General features: G+C 34.8%; 1 protein-coding gene across 5 annotated transcripts in view; it reads left to right on the plus strand.

Moving 5' to 3' along the window:
- Nucleotides 1-12,384, plus strand: part of LOC103312836 (hemicentin-2) — a 159,429-nt gene that overhangs the window by 51,275 nt on the left and 95,770 nt on the right. For 3 of the 5 annotated variants that reach the window (XM_015981523.2, XM_015981522.2, XM_064355448.1), the window contains one exon: nt 7,639-7,666. The exons of the other annotated variants lie outside the window; for them this stretch is intronic. The gene's annotated coding sequence lies outside the window, so the exon portion shown is untranslated. The remainder of the gene's footprint in view (nt 1-7,638; nt 7,667-12,384) is intronic. 5 annotated transcript variants of the gene reach the window in all.

Here is a 12,384-nt window from a genome sequence, read left to right on the forward strand (position 1 = left end):
GGTGTAGCTATTATCCGCATTCCCTCGTTCTGCACAAGTTGGGTGCAGTTGCAGAACGAAATAACGAACGGTTCATAAAAGTATTTCAAAATTTAGTACACACAGGCTTATTAAATAGTAGTGGAATTATTGTAATTCAATATTTAAATGAATTCATTATACTAATTTAACATAATATAGAACAAATTAGGAAGCTGGAAATAAAGCCACTAATTCGCAGGCAAAAACATCAAAGGATTGGTTGGTTTGATCATATTATTTCATGTTTTTATGTGCTTTCGATTTGAATAATAAAAATCACAACAGTACGCGCACTATTACCACCATAGGTTCAAGTGTGTGAAATCTAATTTACACTTAAGGAGAAAAGTTTTTTTTATTAAATATATCCAAAATTATTTGAGATGCAAAAAACCGAAAAAATAACATCTTACAAACAGTTTTTTCAAGCCAAAAAAAATTTGTTTGTACTCAATACGTTCAATTTTGGTGGATGCGCCGGGATAATGAAAAAATTATTTTTAATAATTTTGTTAATGTTAACAAATTCTAAAACTATATTTTACAAATATGTTTTTCTAGTTATAAGTGAAGTGAAAAATCAGGCCACTGTTTCATAAAATTCAAGTACATAGGTATAATTCACAGGACAATAGACGAATTTTAATAAATTCCCAATAATGACCCAACTTGCTATTTAAATGCTCTTATGACACTATCTAAAGAATAAATGGCCGTATAAATTACGCGGTACAGGTCGTTCGTCGCGTCCTACTTACTGGAGCAAATATGGGAGTCGTCAACCCTTATCTTTTGAAAAAATTGTGAACAAAATAAAGCAGCAATTTACAAACCAATTTATTTTTATAATAAGTTGCTTAGTACTTAGGGGTAAGTAAAGACAGTCTTACTAAACACTTGTCGTTACTGAATTGCCTTGTACAGCTGGGCAACTTAATATATCACATATTTGGCGGCAGAAAAAATATCGATTTCACATTACGTTAAATGTTCGTCTTTTTCTCCGCCAGTTCACATTCCGGTTTTATTTAAGTTGATAAAATTCCTTCAAGCGATAATTTTCCGTATATCGGCGAGTTAGACAGTTATAATACCCAAAATGCGGTTCTCGTTCATTAATAAACCGTTGGGCCTTTTAATCCGGTTAATATTCCGTGGACACTGTAGGCCACCGTGGTTTAAGTTGGGCACTTTGTGGCGTTTTAGCAACATTATTGTTAGATTCACGGTTAAGATAGGCAAGTTTTTGTCCATAAACCGTGCCGGAAATATCAGAAGTCATGCAAACGAGCCGTTCAATAATTTAGCGAAACCGCTCCAGAGGCGGCACGATGAAAAATTAATAGTCGTTCGGTGTTAATCCCTTATTGGAACCGTCTGTAACTAAATCTTACCAAACTAATTAAATTCGCCGTAATGCCGGAAAGTTTTGTTAGTTGCGTTTGGAATACAACCTGATCTTAACAACTCCAACAATTTCATAACACACGTTGTTGCGAAACCAAATTTCATGTGTACACATCGGCGAAGAACGGAGGGAACAACAAAGAGCACAAAGCTCAGGTCAACGCCGGGAAGTATTCCTTGATTACTCCCGAATTTCAGGAGTGCTTTGGAAATTCACGAAGGGACTCGGCGGACCGGTTAGCACGCAAAAACCCAAGTTTTTCGCAAGGAAAACACCAAATATGGGAGTTTTTGTTGCAGGTTTGGATCTTTTGCTATAAATCACTGGTTTAGCCGGTCATTAATTATTATCGCCACCAACACCCTCTCGAAGGAACAGTAAACACGTACCGGGGTAAAAAAGTATCGGTCAATGAAATATGCATCAACAAACTTCCACAAATGGGGGCCATTCCCAATTTCGAGAGATACTAAAAGACAATTTAGTGACCTATAACTTCCTCTACTCCGAATAAAAAACCGAACTTTAACGCTGAATTTTACACACACGTGTGCTGCGTAAATTAATCAGTTCAATTTCCATCACTATTTGCAAACGCAATGAAAAATGTAGCAAAAAACAGGCACATACCAGGGAGGAATGCAATATTTGTCAGTTGTAAATTACACTCTGAACACATTTTTAAAAACCAACACAAACAACCGGTAATTTAATATTGTTTATGTTTATTAAAAAAACTAACTGCACAGTCTTAATTTTTAATTGTCGGGATAATTATTTAATAAACTCACAATGTGGAATTTTTGCTAGTTGCTAAAAAATGTTGGGTGTGTTTCCCGTTTACATATAAACCATAACGTACAGTGAACATTTTGACCGAATATGTTATTCCGTGAAATATGGAAATGCCTTTCAAAATGAACGAAACCGGAAATTGTTTCTGGATATTTTTGTAACAGGGTTTCAGTAAATTTTTTAGGAGCAAATTTGTATTGATTGGTTAAATTGGATAACCACTAGGTGTAATAACGTTCACACAAAATGTGGTGTTAATATGTTTGAGACTAAACTAAACATCATAATGTGTTTTCCTACTACTATTTTGCTATTTAATGTCGATAAGCGTTACCTGCACTTATATTAGCTGCACAAGCATATCGATCAGATGCTTATCAAAATATTAAAGTACTTTTTGTTCTTATAAAAGTACTTGTATTATTTATGAATCGTAACCAACTGAAGCAATTTGTATGATTTACTACTCCACTCTAACAAATTTGTTTATTACAATTTTAGATAAATTATTGTAGTGGGGCAAATTTGTACACTTCCTTTATGAAAGGATATTTTCATAAATTTTAGATTTTGCGGTAAACCACGCTAATCTATACTTGTGCATGAAGAATTCAGACGTACTTGAAAAAATTATTTGCGAAATATTAGTTTGAACACCAGCTTATCTATTTAACAATTATTATTACTATTAATATTATTATATTATTATTATTATTATTATTATTATTATTTTCATTATTATCTTGCAAGTACATAATACCAATGAACACAAATACATTTTTGGTAAAAAATATTGCTTTACGTTTCCTGTGTAGTCCCTTTAGGGCAAGCGGGAACGTGGAGGCCGCATGTATAAATAACGCGTTTTAAGAAGAGGCAGTAAATAAAAATTAATAGGGTCAAATCTGGAGAGGTCAACAATTTTTGGCCCATTTTTCATGGTGGACGATATGAGGTAGAGAAGAATGATATATTCTCCCTCCACATCCAGAAGGGCTACGCGATGGATGGTGATGTATTCGATAAGGGTCATATTAGAACCGTCTGAAATATTGCCTGTGGCCATTATAAAAGTCAGGTAAAAGAAATATTGGCAACGGCAGTACCAATTTTCCGAGATTGAGAATAATTGCAAAGTGGATTTATTTTGCCTCTGCCCTTTATTAAATTTCGCTGGCACCATTGAGTGGTGATGAATTCAATAAAAAGTCATAAATTAATCGAACGTTATTATCTGCATTAGGGTCGATATAATTTGACACACGGTATGCGAAATTGCAATTAATGCTGTATGTAATGAGTATGGATTTTAGTTGTTGTCGCCGCTACAGATTTCATTTGTGTTAATATTGGACTAGGCGAAATTATGTTTACATGATATCCTGACTAGTCTTGTAATGAAACGAGGATGTGCCGGTTCGAAAATCCAGTTCGGAGCTTTTATTTGCTAAGAAGCAAGTTTTTCGAGAAATTTATTCTAATAAATAATTTATAAACAAGTTTCTCTGTTGCGCTATCACAACTAAATTCAAAACTTCCCTCTCAAGAATAATTCGTTCGGTTCGAAACTTTTCGCTCAACTTTATTCGAAACTTCGACATATTAACAGACCGATTTCGTTTGAGAATCCCATCATTCTCCAGGAGCGTATTCCATCTCACCGCGGGTTTTTCTTTGAGCGTGTTTGCCTCCAATTCTCTTCAAGGTTTCCACTGCCGTGACTTCTAAATAAAAATTTGACCCGTTCACATCATTAATAATGCGCCGCTTTCTGCAATTCATAAATCACCACCGAAACTCGCGGCGGAAAAATCGGCGACGACACCGCCATTTAACATAATATGCATGTTTGTTTCGGAATTACACCCAGGGGTCTATGAGCTGCGCTGACGCGGCAATTTATATTATCAGAAACACTGTCTTTCACTAAATTAGTTCAGGTATTTTACAGTCTTCACGGCTTCTCGGCGCAGCCCGACTTTATTATGCTAATGAAAACGTTCCGACAAATATTAAACTAAGCTTTCAAACATTAATACGGTTCGAACATTTCCTAAGCACCTTTTGTTACAATAAAATATTCCCCGCCTGAAGAACGATTCAAACAGTATTCAACCAACTTGAAGGGGCAGAGAACATGTTGTGCAGTCCAGAGACCAAGTCTTTGTGGATAAGTTGGAAAGGTCTTTGTTTAACTTAGTAAGGCCTCTTTAAGTCAGAGGTCAACCGTAGATTTAGTGTGAGGAGCTGGGAGCTAACAGAATCTGAGATGGATAATTTGCCACTGACATCTCTCCTACTTTCCAAACTTAGACGAGCTCTCGAACTACATAAAGCCTCCTAATTCATTACCTGCACAGTCAGCAAGGGGAAGGAATCAAAAAATTGGCCCATGTGCAATAACGTTTAATTAAATTAGTGCAGCAACTTAATAAAGGGGAAGTACAAACTCTAGTAAAATTAAATTTCATTTTCTTAGCTTTTATCACACTCAACGGTGCTTCTGCAAATTACAATAAAATTAATTGTTTAATAAAACCTTAACTAAAAATTACTGAATTACCCCTGAACCTTAATGCGAAAGGAATTTATGCTTTTAACATAAAGCCATTTTAACCACTTTATTTCCAAAGCCGGTCATTAAGACTATCAAACCATATTTCTTACTTTATCGCGGAAGCGATCAGCAAATCCGACGTTACTTTGCATACGATATAAAGTCCTTATTTGATTGCTTAATCTCAGGGTCGTAAATGTAATTTTCCACATTCTTCTTTTATGGACTTTTTTATTAAATACCTACAGTCACTTATATCTCTAAACACACAATACAAGAGCTTTCTCTTCACTTGTAGCAGCGTTTTTGTAGTACATTTCCAAGTTTTCGAAAAATGTAGTTTAATAAAAAGAAAAGTTTTTCATTAATTTTGTTTTGTCTAAAATAAAGGTTTTTAACTAAAATTATTCCGAAATCAGACATAATGCTTCCCTGACCTGTGTTGGCTTTTATTTTTTTAATCCGGTGTTAAATTTGTAAATCTGTGAATGAAGATGAAAAGTTTTGTTAGTTTTTAAGAATATAAAAAAATAGTCAGATAAATATCATTAATGGAACTCACAAACCTTCTACTGCCAAGTTCAGACGCAACAGTCTGTATATTATGCATACTGTTAAAAATATGGTTTTCTAGATGAGTACAATTTTGTTATCAAGACTATTTATTTTCTTTATCGTTAAATTAGGCAACGATTTGTGGCCACTCTAAGAGAGCTAAAAACTGTTAACTGAAACTTTAATAGTTGGAACACGAAGTAACAAAAAGTTCTTAGCCACAAAGGAACAGTTAGAAAAAAGATGCGAATAATTCGTAAGCAGGAATAAAATTTTCATAAGAATTGACTAACCACCGAACTTTGTGGAGAACAATTAGAACTACATTATGAAGTTGTTAAATAAGAAAGAAATTTTTACCCCGCCTGACTGCTGGTTCAGCTTTCGTCAGAGACAAGAGCAGGAGCAATAGTTGTATTGGTTAATTTGTGGCTGCTTTCAAGCGCAAACTTTTCGCATAACAGTCGATTCCATTCGGAATAATTTCGAAAGTGGTGACGAGGATGCGGTATATTTGAGTTTGTTACCTCCACGAGCATTCCGTTCACGTGTCTTCCGGTAACACATTTTCCTAGCACGTGTGATTGAGTGACGTTGGGGCGCATGACGTCGATATTAGTCGGGAATCCTGCAGCACATTCCGTCGCGTGAACTCTTCCATTTATCAAATGTTTATTGTTTCCATTTTTCACGACGTTCTTCTTCGCTTTGATCTTTATAGAGGAACGAGGCAAATTGCCGGCCGTATTCTTTGAGTAAGAATTCATGTTTCGGCGTGTTTATTGCAGTCACTACTCTCATATTGACATACTATGTGGGGAGTTTCAATCACGGCGGTAAGCACGTTTCATCATCTTTGATATAGCACTTCCGGGACTTGTCACAAAATAACGATCGATAGCTCGAGATTGCACTAGTACTTACTACAAGTGATAGCCGGCTCAAGAGTCAGAAAGGGCGCAGTTTTATTAGCAAGAACCGGCTGCTGATTGGAAATTGCAAATTTTCGGCATGTGTTTTACTCACACACAAAAACCATAATTTTCATAAAATAAACGAATTGGGCTAAATTAGCGCAGGACTAATGAAAATGAAATCATAAAAAATATATGAAATTACTGTTTTTACAGCCTTTCTAATTAACTCAGCCTCTATACGTCTGAGTTTGTGTAACTAATTTTTTTTCTACTAATTGGCCTGGAGGGAATTAGCGTTACGTCTTACAATTCACCGAAACATAATTAAAATTTAATGGAACAATTATTATAAGCTCTTGTTTTAGTGCTTTTGTGCCTACTAGCAAGTAATACGTTTTCGTTGATGTGAAAGTGAAGTTTTCAGCTCAAGCAATGTTGAGCGTCAAGTTTTGATTGATTGAGATACCGCAAAACGTCGATTAAAGTTTTTGTGTTCAGATCAATGTCTCGACAGGGTGGAGTATAAATTATGGTGTTTACTTTGTACGGAGGTCTTTTATTTACACATTACTTTAATTAATGACCAAAAACTAACAAATATTTGAAAATATTACAGTTCTATCCCGGCGCATCCACCATTTATTGACGGAGGAAAAATTGCCATTAGTTTGCCATTAACAAATACGTATTTTAATGAAAATGTCGTTGATGTATTTCAATTATTTTTCACTAAACGAGCATAGTGGCCATTTGCGGCTAAAATATTTCATTATTTTGCTTTATTACTAATTATGACTGTACTTTATGTAGTCATAATTTTCCATGGCAGTTAACTGTAAAGAAAGACAATTAAGTTCAAACTTTATTGTGGTCCGTTAGGCACAATTAATAGCTCAAGTGATATTAGGCAAAATCGTTCAGGGTTGCGTTGTAACCGCGGAGTTAAAAATGCGCTTTGTTTCTTTGTTGGGTTTATTTTTAAATAAAGGTAGTAAGCGCTGTGCTGTAAACACTCATATGCAGGGCACAATGTCCTTATTCAAGATGACCCCAATCTATCCGTTCGGGCGATTCGGGCAAATCCTCTTATTTTCTGCGGCTCTTCTTTACCTTACCATTCTGTTTAAGATTTTACTTACCTTTTTCTTTTCATCCCAGGTTGAGGCGTACACACGTTATCGTTTACTTTCAAATATCTTCCAGTTAATTTATTTTTAGAACCTTCCAGACAAATTTCGTAAAAATTCAATTTGTTCCCAGTCACGACTTTTAATTTCAGGTTTAATTACCAGTTGCGAGTTCAAAACTTGCAAATACCACAAAAACAAAATCCCTGTTTTGCTTTGTAAAAGTAATATATGATTTTGATGAGAAATGTTTTGCAGGTTTCCAGCAGTCGCGAAGTTGCAAAGCGTAAGTAATTTTCAATATTCCCGTTTCTTAAATAATACTAAATCTTGCAAGTTTTTTATTAAATCAGCCACTAGACATTTTCACATAAAACCCCGCAATAAATATAAAATGAAAGCAAATATCGATGAAAGTTGTAGTAAAAACAAACATCAAAGTTTTAGTAAAGTTGTAGAGGATATAAGAAACATCAACGAAACTCTCGCGAGAAAATTGACAGATGTGTTGCGGAGAATTTATCAGTTTTAAAATTATAAAAATTATATTACATGGGCGCGAAGTTTCAGCGGCAAACTTTTTTAATTAAATCCGTGTTACTTTGCCAGTTACACAAAGGTTTGGCACGGAACCCGTTTTATTATTTGGCAACAAAAGTAAATATTTTACTCGGCTGTAATATATTTATATTTAACCCTTTTTATTAGCGAGGAAGGTCCTTAGGTTGATCGGAGCGCCTTTGTCGGTTTTGGCCCTGATCCATGTAAGTTTTATAAGCTATTTACGACTCTTTGTATTTGGACCCTAATTGGAGCAGCCGAGCTTTATTATGATCTATGGGACACACATTTTGCTTTATTGCGACATTGCCTGAACGCGTATACACTTGTTAGACTTTTGACGAATTGCACAAAAACCGACAGATTTTTGCTAATTAATTAATTAATTTTTTTCAACAATTAGGCAAAGTTACTTTGCCGAAACGGCCCCATAAACGGCATCCTCGATTTTTAAGTGCGTTCCAGGAAGAAAATTAATCCGAAGATAATGTGCATTTCGGTGATTCGATGCTTCTAATTGGACTCCGGGGAGCGCATTTCCGGACTTAACAGGCCCACAATAGTAATTTATCGATATGCTGATTGCGCACAAATTAAAAACTTCATTATCGTCATTTTTAATTTAATGGCATGGTAATTAAATGTTTAGTGTTAGACGTGTTGTATAAATTTATATTTAACTGTCTACAGGGTCGTAAATTGTGATTGTTATAATCGCGTCATAAATAAAACGTAATTAATATGGAAATTAAAATATAACCGGATTAGCGAAACAGCGATGCTATCAATTTTCGCGTTTTTGTGCAATATTTTCCCAATCATAATGAATGAACAGATTTTGGAATTTTAAATCTGATTCGTAGTCAGGAGCAATTTAAGAAGACACAAGCTGCTTTAACTCTCCACTGAATTTATCTGAATTATTTCGTGCGCGATTAAAACGAAACAACGAAAACAAAGATAAAAGATATATTCTTTCGTACTTAATACAATAAATAAGTAGCAAGAGAATCCAAGTATTTTTTTAAAGTTACTCGGTTCTACAGAACCCATTTTTAGCAAAATGTACTGCAACATGAAAAGAATAGATCCGTGTTGAATTTAAATATGTAGTTTGTAAATGAAAGTCAATATTCACGAAACAAAACTTAATTAAACTCAGTTTTCAACTAATTAGTGTTTACTTTGGTTCGTTAAATTCACTCGTGTGAGTAGAAAGGCTTTTAGAACGATATGAGTGTAATTTATAAATTAAATCTTCATTTCAAAAATTTGCTAAATATCTGAAATTTTAAGTAAAAACGCATAATATGTAGGTAAACCACTCATAAACATGAGACAAACAAAAAATATAGGAAAATATTTAACTCTTTTTAGGGATCATATATTTAAAATATGTAAAAGTCATTTGATGCTTAAAGGACAGTAAGTAAAAAATACGTCAAAGAGCTGACGCTGACCTTTTACTATCAAATTAGTGTCAAGGCTCAAAGTCAACCACAAGCGGTAATTTATTTAACAATGCTTCGTTTAAATGTTTTTCGAAATTTTGTTGTCAAACTGTAAAACATTAGCAAAGTGTGTGAGCTTTGAGAAGGAATTAAATTTTTACGCGGTAAAGATAATCCGACTAACGCCGTAAACGGTTATGTCGCTATTGCGTGGCGAAATCGTATATGAACCAAAATATTCCCAATTTGTGGAATGGCGTGGCAGAACTATTGATCTCTGTGACTGTGCATTATCATGGACTTTTTGCCATGACGAGACAAACGAGATAGCATCTATGAATTATGATGATTTAAGCCATTGCAAGAGTAAACACGTAGTAATCATTTTAATAATTCTGATGTCATTATTAAATGGGTTGAAATTAAATGGTCGCCGTCACAATGCTTGTTTTCTTTCTATTCATGCAGGAGACAAAACGTCTTAATAACTCATGTCGTTCTGTCGACTCACCGCTAGCAGGGCGTCCTCAGCACCGCGTTTTCAATCAAGATTTAACCGAAAACAAGAGAAAAGCAGGGAGACTTCAATTCTTATCAAATTGCATTGTCTTAAAATAGTGGAAAAAGATTACAGCATCTAGCTCGCGTTTGAGACAAAGAACGCAACGTTTAGTCTCTTGTTGATTGCACTGAAAGCGAACTGTTCCATATATCTGTATAGAGCAGTCATATATTAGGAGTTCTCTGTGTCTGTTATCTTGGAACACGACCACTAGGAACTCCTTACATTCTGGAAATATTGATAAACTCTATTGAGAACGAGTAATTGTTTGCAAGTAAATATTCTCCTTTGAATGAATTTTCCACATGGAGTTCCACGTAGAACGTAAACAAAGCGAGTTGCTTGAATAAAATTTGACTTTGATAAAATATTTCTAGGTCTGTCAGCTGACTAGAATCGGGATGAAAAGTAAATTCTAATTGAACATACAATATGCAAATTCCGGGCCTTAGGCACGTCAAATATTTTTTAAAATTTTATCGCGCGTTTAGTAACAATGGCGCTAATTTTCGCAAATCATCCTGATTCATCTCATTTAACGAACGTCGGGACAAAGTGTGGAAATTTTTCAGTCGCGTTGCAAAATTTTTCCGAATCCGTCTCGTCACGGTAATAAAAATGCCCTTTCACATTTCCGTCCGCCGCTTCCTAATTAATTTCGTACAGTTCCGGAGGCGGCAGTTTCCAGAAAACGAGCACACTTTCAATTAACGTTTCCAATCCAGGTGCAGCATATAGAGCGAAATTCCTATATCAATTTTTGGCCTGCGTCTGCCCTCCGAGCTAATTCATTCGGCTGTAACGGGCATACTAATTTCTCGCTAATTCGACCTAACTTGAATTTATCTCACTGCGTAACCCTTCTCAGGGCCGGGGCACCAATTAAACGCGAATGGCAAATCCCTATGTCCACCTAGTGTTTTATGTCGTTGTGAAATATGGCGAACGGTAATTCATAGACCGGGCGCGCCCCAGACGCGGGGTCGTCTCATTGCCTAGATGAAGTCGTGAAATTAAAGGCGATTATAGCGGGATAAAGAGGTGCTACGACCACTAGCTCCAATTTTATAACTTCGAGATAACATCGTTTGCAAACTGGGTTAAGTGAATATTGCAACATGCAAATTCGGGCTTAATAGGCCCAAATACTTTAAGCTAAGTGACCATATTTCACAAACAACTAATCCAGGGACGGGTAATGTGGCGACAACAAGGAAAATGTGCAACACGACAATAACATGCATGATTTGCTCTTCGTTATTTGATTTAGTTAAATAAAGGCTTTGCTTTTTACCAAAATTGATCACGTTTTTATGTTCAAGTTTCCGAGCCTCTCTTGTAACAGTAACTGGCACAAACTACTTGCCAGGATAAACATTTGCCCCTCATACAACTTGTTATGGAAATCAAAGCAAATATTTTAACCTGTAATAGAACTAACTAGTTTGTGTAATGTGGTAATCAATTACGCTAATGGCCGATTCACGTGGTTGTGTTTAAAACGGGGTGTTAGTAAGTTATTACCTACTTAATCATATTACTAATTCAAAATATACAGCAAAAACTTTCTTTCTCCATTACGTATTCTCTGGCTGTCTTTACAAATATGTATTTATACACCAGATTTAGTGTAAGCCTGTCCACTTTTTACATTGATGTGTCCATTAAATACGTGACGAGATTGGTATGCGACCCTTATCCATGTCGATTAAAGTCTGGAAGTTTATTTAACAAAAAGTTAAGACGCCATTCAGACCCTTTTCTGCAATTTGTACGAAAACTAGTAAGTTAAAGTTGATTCTACCGATAAATGATTGTCGGTTATGACGTCTCTCCGATGACAATGAGAAAGAAAAAATAGAAATAAATTATAAATTATCAATTTAAGAATCACACTGTATCTTTGCATACTATTTGGTTACAAATTCAGCCTTCAATAAATACAGAGTCAATAGTGGGTTACTTTTGTCATGTTCTAAGATGCAACTAAAAATACTAATTGCACTTACCACTTGATACTTCGTTTGATTTCTAAAAATATTAATTGAATCAACACTTTTTTTTATTTTTTAAATAATAATAATCCATACCGAAATTTTAGCAAAACTTTAAATTTACTTTTTTAACCATTACTGACCTGCTCAGCTGGAATCAAAATATTGGTTGGATATTTATAGAAATGTAGAAATAACCCACTATTGACTTACCCTGTACAGTATCTCTATAAGCTCCCTTTTAGTACACTGTACAACTTGTGAAACGTTTTTATAAATTAATATTTTTTCTCAAACTTTTATTAAAAGCTTATTCATTTGTGAGCCTATTTTTTCACAACTGTGCTAAACGTTGTGGACGTAATTAACAAACTTTTTGCAAAAGTGATACAATATTAAATTCTTGCAACACCTTTTAGCCCTGACTCATAACAGC

Source organism: Tribolium castaneum, chromosome 3 (assembly GCF_031307605.1).
Source record: "Tribolium castaneum strain GA2 chromosome 3, icTriCast1.1, whole genome shotgun sequence".
NCBI lineage: Eukaryota > Metazoa > Arthropoda > Insecta > Coleoptera > Tenebrionidae > Tribolium > Tribolium castaneum.